Here is a 15,181-nt window from a genome sequence, read left to right on the forward strand (position 1 = left end):
ACAGCATTCAGCAGATCAAGTTGGTCAAATCAATCAGATAAATTCAAGATCAATCAATATTGTTTAAAAAATGATCACCTTGGCTGAACCATTAGATTCTAGATGTTGTCTAGAAAACTTTAAGTCTTCAGTCTAATTCAGTGTAATGAAAAACTTCCCAGACATTTTTGTTTTGTTTTTCATGTTTTATTTTTTATGTAACTGACTTTGTGGTTCAACTGTTTTAATGTTTATTGTTTTGTTTTTAATGTAAATGACTTTCAAACAGACTAAAGCAGCTGCTGACAGTGAATACTGTGGCATCCTTTGGTCTGGTGAACATGATGAATGAAAAATGATGACTTGAACAAGTTGCTGAGAAGTTGAAAAGCTGCAGATAGTTATATTAGACTGTTCAACTTTTTCTATAATATTTCTTTTTTACTTTTTTATTTTGTGTTTTTATTTTTTTTACAGATGTTTTGTTTTCTTCTCTCATGATTAATGACTGGTGTTCATGATAATGATAAAGAAAATGATGATGTACAACAAAGATCATGTAAAATAGACACAATGTTTTATGTTTTTATTTTTTGGTTTGTGATCATTACAAATGTTTTGTTTTTTTCAAGTTTTTATTTGCATATGTGTAAATATGCAATTATGATGATAATGATGTTTTATAAAGACCTCATGAAAAAAGGTCATGATTAATGATTAATGATTGATTAATATTCTTTTTCACTCTTTTTTATGATTGCAACTGTTTTTTTCTGTTTGTTCATATTGCTATATGGCTACATATATCACATGTATGTGAATAGTAACCAGTGTGCAAGATAATGATGATGATGACAGTGATGAAGATGTCAGCATGGTTCATTCAGTGTTTGCAGTTGGCTTTCTAATGGTTACTACCAGTCAATCAATAACAAATATTGATACAAATGACTTTTGGTGCCTTTCTGAAGCTGAACATGAAACAAACAGGCAGAAAGCACAGAAACAATCACTCAGACTTTTAAATATTTACCTTTTTTTAGTTGTTTATTTATTATTTCAAGTAAAAGTGTAATAATGATGATGATGATGATGATGATGAAGGCCTATGTAGTTCAAAGGTCATGTAATGAGATGCTGTTTTGAAATATGTTTCACTACTTTTTACATTTTTCATGGTTTTATTTTTAACGTTACTTACAAATTGTAACATGTTACAATGAAAATAGTTATTAATGTTTTCTTGGAGATTAAAGTAAATAAATTGTCATCAGTTCAAATGTTTGCATGTTGATGCAAATTACTTTTTGATTCATGTACAAATACTAAGACGTCATTTCATGTGTTGTTAATGTAACTTTTTTTTCATTATTTTTCACAGATGATGATGTTGAACAAGTCAAGTTAAAGATCAGAAAACGGTTTTATCTTTTAAAAACATATTATTGTTTTTTGTATTTTTGCATTTTACTTTTTAATGAGTACAAAAGTTTTTGTTTTATTCATCTTGTAACACAACTATGTACATAATGACATGAGCTAAATATAATGATGCTGATGCTGTTGATGATGATGATGATGATGATGATGATGATGATGCTGTTGATGATGATGATGATGAAGAACAAAGGCCATGTGAAACAGATGTTTTCTAACATGTCATCACTATTCTTTAATATTTTTACAGTTTATTTCTAACAGGAACATGTAAAACATTTGATCTTTTGATGTGTGTTTGATAAAAGTCAGTGAATAAGAGTCTTTATGTTGTTGTAACTGACCTTTCAGCTCATGTTTAAATATTGTCTAAACAAGCCAACTGTGGGAATAATGTGGCATCTTCTGCTCTGTTGATCATGTTCAACTTCTGACACAATGAATTAAACAAGATACAAACAAGTTTTGCTTTATCAGTGTTTTTTTTTCTTCTTTTTTACAGGTTGACATACAGTATAGTTATGTGTATAATGATAAGTGATGGTGATAATATACTGTATGTACAAAGATCATGTGGCTAAATATCTTTAGTAATAAACAATTAATGCATAAAGCCATCACGTAGAATTTCAAACATTTGACACCAAACAACAACTTTAGATCAATATTGCCAATTTCAATTTTGATAAGTTCACAAATATTGGGTATAAAGTTTTCGTCTACAAATGTGTGACTTTAGTTTTATGTTTTTAAAGCTGTAATCAAAGCTGCTGCACTACTGACAACAATGGTGTCACTCTTTACCAGCTGTCAGTAGTTCCTTTATTTCCATTGTGCATTGCATTATGGGACAACAGTGTCTATCAACAGCAGTTATCAATTATTAATCAACACTACAGACTCTGAACATGTTTAGATTCAAATTGTATAAAATTATGACCCAATGTTATAAAATATGACTCACAGAGAGGTTTACAGGTATTTGGAGGATTATTCTCTATTTTTGGTTTTATCTTCACAGTTTTTGAGATATCTGTCTCTGAGTTTTCTGCCACCATCCCAATACAATGGAGGTGCATTAAAAAGTGACATTTAAAAGACTTCAACAGTATCACGTCTTTCTAAAAACAATGTCCCCACTTACTCTGGACAATCCACAGGACACATTCTCAACAACTCTGAGTGGAAAGACTTTCTACTAAACTAATCTGACATCTTTTTACAGTATTTTCTGTGGATTATCCACAGTAACAGTCACACTTTCTAGAAAAACACACTGCTGTTGATTTTAATTTAATGTAACTTTTCAGTGCTGTGAGAACCACAAATGAAACTCCATTGAACTGGTGTGGTGACAGACATCTCAAACACTGGACAAATAAAACCAAAACTATCTCCATGACTACACATATCACAAGAGGTTACTCACAAAATGTTTTTCTGCAGTTTTGGGTGAACTGGTCCTTTATCAAATAGAACCACTAGACACCAGTAGATGCTGTTAATTTGGCACTGGAGTAAGTTCTTCATGAAATCTGAAGAGGATTAAAGTCTATCTGTTGTATGAATACACAGTGAAACACTGAATCACAGTTCAAAGAGCAAATATTGAGAACAAGAGAGAAGTAGTGAAGTAGTGATAAGTTCAGTCTTCTACCACTTGAGGGCACAAGAGTCAAGTCCACCTTGTGTGGAGTCTACACTCTATTGCAGCTTTCTAAATGGAAAATTAACAGTGTCTGAAATCAGAAACTGCACAGTCTTATTCATATATTAATAACTCCTGTCTGTGTTTGATCCAACAAGATGAAAACATGACAAATAATCTGACGGACAGTTTAAGTGACTCCTTCACCTCTCTGCCTGTCAGTCTCTGTCACTTATTGACTAACGTGTTCAATCTCAACCAGGTGTGTAGACAGTAATGGGTCTGAATGCAGCTCATTTTTGTAGGATACAGCAGAAAGGTCTATATATATACAGTACATTATATACAAGTTTGGTGTTATTATCATTTATTTTACAATAATCATGAGTCTTATATGTATAATTCAGTAGTGGGGATGACCTATGAGGAGAATGGAAAAATACAGTGAGAGTGACAGTTTAGTGATAAAGTGCTGCAGAAAAATAAAATTTAAACTAAAATTTGTAGCTCTGTACTGCAGTTCTTCCTTTATTAGGGCCCGAGCACCTAGCGGTTCGCTCACACTCTCCATTCAAATATATGAGTATTTTTCTGTGTTCAGCTGCAGTTACTTATTGTCTCTACACACCTGACAGTACACATGTCAATCAAAGTTTGACAGGTCATGTGGGTTAAAAGTCTTTACTTTTCTAAAAAATAGACTTGATGAAAATTAGGAATTTCTTTTACACACAAACTCATCAAAAGTTTTAAAATTATTAATTGAAATTACAGTGAATGGGCCCAAAACTTGCATAATTTTGATGCCATAGGTGTGAGCAAGACAGACATGTCTCACCCTGCAGAAAATTGTCATCCTCACACCGTTGAGTTTTGATGTTTCGCCATGACAGAGGAAGTTGCTATAACTTTATTGTAAATGCTCCAGTCTGCACCAAACTTTACATGTTTGTAAAGTCAGACCTGTCAGCCCAGGTCTGGAGACATCTGCATGCTTGTGACAGAAGCCCTTGGACTGCACCGCAGCCCGACATGCGCAAGGGTGCAAAGGCCCGTTCAACGCTGCTTGCAGCTTTAATTGGACTTGAAGATGTAACTCCTTCAGCCAGAGGAGGCAATCTACCAAAACACTCTCTCAGAGAGAGATTTACTGGATTTCGACACTCAACACAATGACACCTGCTGGACTGAATGATGATTTTAGTTTCAAATACTTCCTCTGAATAATTAGAACCTGTAACCGCAGTTAGAACTGTTAAACTCTTAGTTTCTGTGTCATTTTTCTCCCCTGCATTCATTCATTACGGTTCAACTCCATGTCTGTAGTGGACAGGTAGCTCGTGGAAGCAGACAGAAGGAGCTTGGAGTGAACACGTGCACACAAACAAATACCATTATGTTCTTTCTATCACTGTTGTACCTGAGATTTCTGCAGATCTCTCAGCGTTGTCACAGTTAGATGGTATTCTGCATGAGAAATAAAGAAAAAACAAAGGTTATGATATTATAGTGATATTTGACCTGGACAGACGTGATCAATAAGCAGTTTCCACTGTACTTATATCCTTTTCCAGTTTCTTTATCTCCAACTGCAACTTAATTCTTAACTTTCATTGACGCTTGTTAATGGACATTTTGTGAAAGAGAAAATGTGTCAAAGAGTACGATAATGTTGGTAAGTTGATTCTCTTAAGTTGCAGACACTGTAATTTTAATTATACATCTGATATTATCTAACCTAGTGATAATATAACCACACTGATCTGAAGGGCAATACTACTGAATGCTCATTTATGAACAAATAAAGATAAAACCATGAACAGGGGCAAGTGCTGCTCTTCACTCTCCCCACCCAGACTCATGCAGCCAGATGCAAGGATTGAACCGTCAACCTTCTGGTAATAAATTCACTCCTCCAACCTTTAGGCCATCACTACCTACCTACAGGTACGCATTTAATCTGTCATCAATTTTGTACCAAGCCATCTCCTTCACTTTGTTAATTGTAGCAGTATTGGCCTTTATGGTGAAAACCCCTTAATATTCTTTATATAGTTTCATCAGCAGGTTTGTTCTGCTGCGGAGAAGAACGCCGCTCTAGTTTTCTCTTCTTTTTGTGACATAGTATCGTCTTTTCTACAATTGACTGTTCTGGACTGCTTATGTACTCTGTGCATGTGCACACTTCAAGCTTATTCCAGTCTGGCTAGACTTAGCGCTGACCAGAGGCAGACAAACTGCGTTAGTGGAACGGCTTGAGCCTCAAGTGAAAGTTGACGTTAATTCTAGCCAGGCTTTTTCTAGTAAGCGCAGCTTTCTTTAGCTGCGTTGATGGAACACCCCTCTGTAAGCACACAAATGTTTTTATTTCCACTGTAAAAAAATATTTTTAGTTTTATGAGGGACTGTTGGGACAGAAGCATTTAGTAATTTGAAAAAGCTTCATACTTCAAACATAGTCACATAGTGTATAATATCCCATACAGTGCTTCACATGAAGATAATGAGACTACTATTAAATTCAAACACTTCCACTCTTTTTAAATTAACTGTTGATAGTAGTCTTATGTCCACCTGATACAGTTTTGATCTCTCTGACTGCAATAAAATTCATACCTTAAAATTTTTAAATTCAAATTTCTGCACTAGATCTCAGTGAACATCTGTTGTGTGTTACAACACTCTCATGTTCATTCTGTAGCTTCAGTTGCTCAGTTTGTTCAGAGATGTGCAGTGCAGGCAGGTTGGTGCACAGATGCAGGTGCGCACAAACCTCTGTGTTTAATGCTGGAATCAAGATAGACAAACTACACAGCTCCTCTTATCATGGAGTCATATCATTTATTTATAAGAAAGGAGACACTCATAAAATAGATAATTGGAGACATATCACACTGATGAATGTAGATTATTAAAAAGATTAAATGATGACCTGGAAAAAATAGTTGAAAAGAACAGACATGTGCTATTAAGGGAAGGCTGATGTGGAATAACTTTGGCGTACTGAGATGTATAACCAGTAATTCTGCAGTGGATGAATTCTCCATCATAAGTCTAAACCAAAAGAAAGCCTTTGATTTGATATCTCAGGAATATGTGTGGGAGGTGTTAAAAGCTAACTGATGTAGTTCAGTTGTTATACGCACAAACTTAAATTAAGAGAGATGTCAAACAAGTTCGTCCTTCATCAGCTCTATATTTTATTGAAGAGAATCACGGATGATGACAGGTTGAGTGGCACCAGAAACAGTAGTGGGGAGTGGGTGGTTGTTTTGGCAACTGCTGCCACTCTCTACTCCTCTGCAGGGCGTAGACCCCTGGTTTGTCGAGATTTTTTTCTTGAGTTGAGGTATTTTAACATGTAGGTGAGAAATAGTTGATTTCTCAGAAAACAGGCAGAACGGCGAGCTGCTAAAAATACCTCACACTATCTGTAGGAAAAATGATGTTGAGTGTAGGATGAGATGTGAGAGCAGTGAGGGGGGTCGGTATCTAAACTACATACGAGCAACAATTGGGAGCAACTGACAAACTGATCTACCTAATCCCTTCTTTCTTTCTTTTTTATAAATTAACTAGTGTTAAAATAGTGTATGAATATGTCTGAAGACGAATCTGGTTTAGATGCACTGTATGTAAATAAAGTTTTACTGCCTGAATATGTTATGAGCATCATTTGTAGGACAAAAAACTCAGTAAGTCACTCAACATTTATTTAATAAAAAGAAAGCACATGCTTATCAAGATTCTCTGAAATTTTATTGAGAAGAAAATTTAGCAAACAAGCAGTTTACAACCACACAAACACACATCTCTACTGGATTACTGTGTTGTGAAATGGGAGCAATTGATGAGAAAATGATGATGTGTGGCAGAAAAACTGTTGTTTTACCATCAGTGAGTCATGTGACATGTTATGATTTACATTTTTTAATGCATAAATTACAACTTAGTAATAATTCACCTTATAACTAAGCTTGAATTTACACACAGCTGGTGCAACAGGCTGCAGCAGTTATTTGTCTACTCTGTAGCCACATGTGTTTGCTTGTAACAGGCAAATATCTACTCTATAACTGTCCAGATGCTCTCAGGAAACATCTGCAGAACCTCCAGCTGCTGGAGAAGTTACATCTGATCTCCCATCTATACCACCCTCTGAAGCAGGACAGTTCAGCCATGTTATATGTGGTCTGTGTAATTGATCATACACTGCTACGTTGTCATTATTATCACTATTGTTGTTGTACAATGTTACAATTACACATTGTTACTAATTAAATGTAGGTCTTAGTCAAATTAAATAAAGTTTATTTGTACAGTGCTACTTTATATGCAGTAGAATGACACAAAGGACTTGGTGCAGTGGTGTAACAGTCTGGATGTTCTGTATGTTTGAATACAGCTGCAGGTCAACAACATCTAACATCATATCAAACACTCCAGCTACCTGCAGTGAAACACAGCCTGCAGCAGGTGAGTTCTGTTCATTGTATGTTACAGCTGCAGTTATGTAACTAATGTAAACATGGACAAATTCCAAACACATTTTACTCTAATTCTATCAAATATTCACAATCAGTTATGGACAAACATAACCCATCCTGTGCATTTGGAATGTTTTGTCCACAAACGGATGCTGGGGAATCTATTTTTATTATGTCAGTACTTTGGCCAAACCTTTAACCATTTTCTAACCCTTAACGATGACAGAAAGCCATGAGAACTGCATCTTGCACACACACATTTCATTTCTTTTATTTTCATTCATTTATTCTTTTTTTTCATTTTTATTATCTATTATTAAATGGTTTCTTACATACTTGCATTATCATGGCAACAGTAGCACAATAAAATATATTGAATCATAAATATCATTTCTATAGTAAGAAAGGGAACACAGCTAACTTAAATAATAATCATTAGACTGCAACCATCTATATTTATTCAAGATGTCTACAGGACACATTAAAGCTGGAATAACTTATTCCCATCAAAGATAATTTAAACCTGGATTCTTTTTTCACTCATGTAATTGAACAGTTCTGGTCAACTGTTATCTATAATTAATGCTTCAGATGTGTTTGTTGCCTGATGTTTTGTAATTTATGAATCATTGTGTGTTCTTACAAAAGGATTAATAACTATATTTGCATGTATGTTTAGATTTGCCTGCAGGTGAAGGAACAACAGACACAACATACACTGTTACTCTACAGCCTGCAGACACCATCAACCGGAACAGATCCTGAAGTAAGTGAGTCCATCAAGGCAGCAGCTATAGATCCTGTCTGATATGGTGAGGACGGAGTTAGTCAGCAGAGGCCATATCAGGTAAAATAAGACTCTGCGTTTACAAAATGACAGGATGGGAGAAGTTCCCATCACCACCACTTTACAGAAAATTAGTGAATAGAGAGAAAATCAAGAGAAGCTGGGTGGTATATTCCAAGAAAAAAATAGTCTTTACTGCTTCCGCTGCAACCTGTTCTCACAAAAAACTACAAATGAATCACTAATGGACTCAATGACATGACATGACATGAAAAATCACAGTGAAATACTCAAAAGCCATGAGAAGAGTCCAGAACATTTTAGGCACATGACACCGTGGAAGGAGTCATCTATTGAGTGTTATTTATGAATAACGAAGTGCCAGTGTCTTGTATGTTACTAACAGGTAGTTGGTAATATTTAACCATTTATTCATTCTTCTTGATACGTGATTTGTTTGTTTGAGAAGTAATTTTAATTCATAAAAATAAAAAAATATATTTTTGTCTTGAAACCATTGTGGTGTCTGATGTTTGTTGTCCATATTTTTACTGTAGAATGAGCAGGTGGTGACGAGGCAGTACTGGTGGGGTAATTTGGGTGGAATGTGGTGGGGGGGGGCTGGGGCACCAAAATGGCTAGAGCCGGCCTTGCACAGTTTACTGTGGTTATCTGGTCCAGTTAAATGTAAGCAACCTTTATGATGAATGTAACCATCTAAGAGTTAAACTCAGGTAGCAGGCTCGCTCACTAGGTTCACTGGTGACATCAGATTACAATACAGTCCAGTGCACCTGTAGAGCAGCTGCCCTACACTCACATTCCATAAGAGACTACGTACCTATTGTTGTGTTTTACCTATAAGACTCATATTTTGCCTTTTGATCATCATCTGCGATGTAAAAACCTATCTCCATTTCCATCACAGTTAGCTTTGCAGTTAAGTAATTTTGAGACAAGTTTGCAAAACTTGATATTCTACCATGCTGTTATCCTGCAAATTAAAAAAGGTTCAGTGACAACAGACAAAATGAGATTCAACTCAAGGGCTTCTTGACTTATGATAACATTGTTATCTCCCTTCAGCAAGGTAGTAAAGGTGTTTTTCAACAGCATGTGGAAAATCGCTTCTAATCTATCTAGCTGGCAGCACAATGAAAAAAAAACTCCTGATACCTACAAGGAAGTGAATCAGTGATTTCTGAGAAATGAATTGAACAGACTGGCAGTGATTAATCATGGGTCTTTACTATCCCCCACATTCTCAACATAACTGATTACAGTTATTGTGTTTTGAGGTCTCTTTACTGCACTCCTCCTCAGAGCCAAAGAAAAAGGTAAACAGAAATCTGCTGTTCAGGTGTATGAAATGCTTTCGATTCTGTATCAAGTATAAATACCAAGGCAGACACACACACCCCATTTACACCTGGTATTAAAATCTGTATCCAGAGAAGTTATCTGGATGATAAACGATCCCATCTTTCCTTTGTGTTTACACCTGGTATTTTTAATGTGTTCTCATTATCCTAATGGTCCTCCACCAGCGCGTTGGTGGATAGGGGAGCAAGACTGATGGGGTTTTTCGGATTTGGGGGACTAACAGTATGATATCTGTTTTTGAGTTGTTGAGTTGAAGGAAGTTTTCTGCCATCCAACAGTTGACATCGCTGAGACAATCTACAACAGCAGCTAGGCTTTTTTGGGTCACTGGGTCTCAGAGGAAGGTATATCTGTGTGTCGTCTGCATAGCAGTGAAAAGAAACGTTATGCCGTTGAATGATTTGGCCAAGTGGAAACATGTATACATACTGATGGATAGTTTCATCTATAATAAATGCAACATACCTAATTTGATGATCATATATTTTGTGCATAAAATCTGAATCTGTAAAGTAACCAGTAACAAGCTGTCAGATAAATGTAGTAGAATGAAAAGCACATTGACCATATGCTTTGGGGACCTTTTGTAAGTAATTTCAGGATATAATGACTAAGAATAGTGACATAATTGTATATGTTATCATATCAAAACATCGTAATAAATCTATAGCAGTCGGGGCCCAACAGTGTCCTACCTTGCCTAATGCTAAAGTCTGCCCCTGCAAACCACATACAAAGGTACGTCAGGATAAATACAGTAAGGGAAATAATATGTGCTCACAGAGTATTCAAGTTTATCTAGTGATACAGGTTTAATCTAGTCTGCACAAAAGTGAAAATACAGTTGTAATATAAATTTGGTTAAGAGAATGTGTATTTCTTGTGAAGTGAGCATTTCTGTGTGTTAGCATTCAGATGGGTGTTAGGTGAAGCTGATGACTTGGGAGATTATAGACAGGGCTCCAACAAATAAAGAGGAGACTGTGTAACATGAAAATGAGGCTAGTTGTGAACGGTCCAGTGTGTTTGCTATATTGAAGCACAAACCATTAATGAAAAGAAAGTTTCAGCTTCAAACACACATTATTACAACTATAAAGAAGATTTCATATCCTACCCCTTAGTTTCATATCCTTGCCTATCATTTTGCTAAGTCCCGCTAACTGTGTATTTCTATTGGTTAAATAGCCTGTCAATCAGTCCTTTGTAACAGATTCAATTCAATTCAATGCAATTTTATTTATATAGTGCCAAATCACAACAAAAGTCATCTCAGGGCACTTTTCACATAGAGCAGTAAACCCTGCTAAAACACTGACACAGACATTACCCCTTCACCTGCTCTAACTCATAAGACACAAGAGAAAGCTGAGAAGAGAATTCATAAGGTTCAGATCACCCCAAACCAAAACAGAAATAAACAGACTCCAAAACACTATTAAAATACAACTTACCCTTCACAAGCAGAAAACCTGGAAGACATTCTACAGAAAACTCAATCAGAACACAAATCCCCGGACCTTCTGGCAAAAAATAAAGAGCCTAAATGGAGATTCAGAAAACAATAACACACCACCAATCAAATCCTCAGGCACAATCATCAGTGACAACAAAGAAAAAGCCACACTCTTCCGTAATCATCTTGAAAACATCCACTCATGCCCAAATGACCCACACTTTGACAATACATGGAAAGACCTGGTTGATAAAGAAATGACAAAACACAACACAAAAGAGACAAATACAGCCAATCCCATCACAGAACATCATCCCCTCACAGAGCCAGTCACCATCCAAGAAATACAACTGCACTTGAAAAAGATGAAAAACAAAGCACCGGGGGAGGACAATGTTGACACCATACTGATAAAACAAGCACCAACCGCTTATCTCCAGCACCTTGGACAGCTCTTCTCCACCTGCCTCATAACCGGTCATTTCCCCTCACCCTGGAAGATTGCTGTTGTCACTATGATCCACAAACCAGGAAAAGACCCGCACAATGCCACTAGTTACCGCCCCATAAGCCTTCTCAGCCACATTGGAAAACTGTTTGAAAGAATACTCACCTCACGCCTCACAAACCACATAAACTCTATGGGCCTCCTAGGAATTCATCAAGCCGGCTTCAGAAAAGGGAGAGCCACCACAGACAACATCATCCGATTATCAGAAGACATCCACAGAAACTTCAACAAAAAAGAAATAACCATGGCAATATTCTTTGATATAGAAAAAGCCTTCGACAAGGTATGGCACAACGGACTCAAATACAGACTACTGGATACAAATCTCAAACTCCCAAAACCCACCCAATCTATCATCTTCAGCTTTCTTAACAACTGCCAAATCAAAGTCAAAGTTGCCTCTGCCATATCAACACCTTTCACCCCCCCAGCAGGAGTTCCACAGGGTGCAGTTCTGAGTCCACTTCTCTTTCTACTATACATATCTGATATATACTACCCCCCAGCCACCATAGCCAAAGTCTCACAGTTTGCAGACGACCTCTGCTACTGGTCCAGTTCCAAATGCCCAAACCTAGCAGCCAAAAAACTCCACACATGCATAACTGAAATAGAAAGCTGGTCTAACATGTGGAGAATCAAACTAAACCCTGCCAAAACACAGTGCGTCCTCTTCACAAAAAACCCACACCTGCAGCCCAACAACAGTGCCAATCTAACACTATACAACCAGAAAATCAAGATCAGTAAAGAAGCAACATTCCTCGGAGTCACATTCCAAAACAACATGACCTGGACAAAGCACGTCAATAACCTGGAACAAAAAGCAAACAATAGACTCAACCATCTCAAAGCCCTCTGTGGAAAACATGGCGCATCACCCTCTACAGTCATCAAAGTCTACCTATCGTACATCCGACCACTCTTCGAATACTCTGTCCCCGCCTGGATCACCATCTCTGACAACCAGTTACAACGCCTACAAACAATCCAAAACAAAGCACTCAAACTAGCACACAGACTCCCACCCTACATCAGCAACCACTATATACACACCATAACAGGAATTCAAAGCTTAAGACAGAGACACCAAACAATAGCACTGAAATACCTGAGGACAGCGACAAACAACCCTTCACTCCAAAGAACCATAAAGGAAGCAAAACTAACAGTTAACACCCCCCTCTCACTCATTCTACAGCTAACCAAAGACCCTCCAGCCACCAACTGACTGACTAACCAAATCTGGATACACAGAATATTATTCCACCTCTGCTGCTTAACATCACCCACATGCACACACATACATAAATGTAGATAAAACACACCAAACACAAGGGTTTTTTTTATTGTTTTTTTTCTCTTCTTTGTTTTGTTTTGTTTCTGTTCTTGTTTGTGCCTTGGCCCACATGTGTCCTGAAACCTCATGAGTCCCCCCACATCCTTCTGCCTCTCCTCCGCCGACCAAGACCAAAAGGACACAAGATCCACCGACTATGGATAGAAAAGGGCAGAAGCCCTGAGCTATCCCTCCAGGCCCATGAACTTCTAAGTCTAAGTCTAATCAGAGACTTCGGGGGCATCTACTCCCTCTTCTGATGTGACTGCAGCTGCAGAGGTCATAACAGACGTACCACAGCCTTCTACATCCACCTCCGACATGACTGTGTCTGCAGTGTTTGAAAAGTTAAAAGCAAGTTTGGAGTACTGCTAAACTTCCCAACCTTGGATGATGAAGCACTGGAGAAACAATGTGAGGAACTTGAGAACACATTGAGGAGCGGAGAGGAAGCTGACATTTATGGGAGAGAGCCGGCCATAGAAATCAGAGACCTTCCTCAGTTACAAACAGGATGACTGCATTTGAACTGCTGGACTTTGTCCAGAATAAGGAACTGACAGAATTGTATCCAAATCTTTTTATATCCCTGAGGATTGCCTGTACCCTGCCAGTGACCTTTGTAGTGTTCACTTTATTTAGAATGTTTTTGCACTCTTATATTGATTTTTATTTGGCAAAATATTTTTGGTTTTATTGTGTTCATTTGTCATTGTCTTTTTATATAGACCTTGTTATGTGCAAGTTTGTTGCTTTTTATAGTTTAAATATGTTAACTTTATTATTTAGAATACTTTGTAATTGTTGATTGTATCTTAACTTCTCAAATTTTAATATAATTTTAATAGAAATTGATTTGTTCGTGTTCATTCAGTTGTGAGATTGAGTGATTGCACTGGGAGTGTTTTGGGGCCACAAACAAAATCTAGTTTAGGAACACCAAAATCCTAGGGCCTGCCCTGCCCCCATGAGCAGCATTTGGCAACAGCAGTAAGGAAGAACTCCCCTTTAACGGGAAGAAACCTCAAGCAGAACCCGGCTCCCGGCGGCCATCAGCTTTGACCAGTTGAGTTGAGAGAGAAAGAAAGGGGCGGGGGCAGGGGGGACAACAAAAGATACATGTATGCATACATGTAAGATAGATTTAAGTTGTATCCCTTTTCAGTTGATTCAGAATGATGCATGTCTGCGAGTGCATCACTAGTGAAATCTACTGCTGGATAGTGATCTGTTATTGTAGTTGAGTTGAAACGTAGTTAGCACTGCATAGTTTGGGCAGTGAGAGTCTGTGTGCATCCACTGAGAAATAAGTTTCATGTTCTGGTTACTGATATGACTCTAAGTTGCTACATTTAGCATCTGTAATTCATGCTCATGTTAGTTAGCAGGGTTAGCTCTGCATCTACTGGGAGCATGAGCTGATGCTTAGGTATATGGCAATAATAAGCATGCAGGAATAATTATATTTCATGCAATATAGCAATGCTGTACCTAGTATTATAGAATGAAATGGTGTTTGTTCTAGAAGTTTAGAGGGCACTTGTAATGAGGCTGTTTGAGTGTCATTCATTACATACCTAGCAAATTGGCAGGAAATTATGTACATAATGTGATTATATTCTGGGGAGTAAGAATGCAGTTTTTTATGTAGTACTTCACATATAATCAATATTTATTTAAATCTTTTATTTCTATGGTTACAGAACCATGCAAACATAAACTCATTTTCTGTCTGAAAGCATTAAGTAGATTAATTAGAAACGTCACAGTATTTATCCTCATAATTATATCCTTATAATTCAATGCCTCCCCTCTTAAAGATGAAGACATTTAAGACATTTTTGGACCTTGAATTAGAAAAAAATTTTTAATTTTCTAAGACTTTTTAGGGGGGGACCCTGATTTTGATGGAGGTGGCCTGGAAATTGACACAGGCAGCCGCCCCGAAATTCTGAGTGGCCTATATTAATTAGTCAATTTCATTTTGACTTAATTACTTAAAAATTCATTCATGTCCAAACAGTACTTTTTAAGGATTCAGGATAAATCTGAATGTTTTTTTTCATTTATGTTGTAGTCTTCTGCAAAATAAATGTATTTTAAAATGTCTGAAGAGTTTTTTGATTAATATCTTACACTGCACCATAACTTAAT

The 15,181-nt window shown here is 36.9% G+C and overlaps 2 protein-coding genes and 1 long non-coding RNA gene across 3 annotated transcripts in view; 2 read left to right on the forward strand and 1 right to left on the reverse strand.

Annotated features, from left to right (window-relative positions):
* Positions 1 to 15,181, reverse strand: part of LOC122986896 (NLR family CARD domain-containing protein 3-like) — a 1,497,050-nt gene that overhangs the window by 292,763 nt on the left and 1,189,106 nt on the right. The gene's annotated exons all lie outside the window — the stretch shown is intronic.
* The window catches only part of LOC122986633 (interferon-induced very large GTPase 1-like), a 79,350-nt gene that overhangs the window by 24,720 nt on the left and 39,449 nt on the right, over positions 1 to 15,181 (forward strand).
* LOC122987936 lies at positions 117 to 544 on the forward strand. Its single transcript, XR_006404668.1, has 2 exons — positions 117 to 209; positions 352 to 544. It is a non-coding gene; the product is annotated as an uncharacterized LOC122987936 (long non-coding RNA).

This window comes from Thunnus albacares, chromosome 1, assembly GCF_914725855.1.
Source record: "Thunnus albacares chromosome 1, fThuAlb1.1, whole genome shotgun sequence".
Lineage (NCBI taxonomy): Eukaryota > Metazoa > Chordata > Actinopteri > Scombriformes > Scombridae > Thunnus > Thunnus albacares.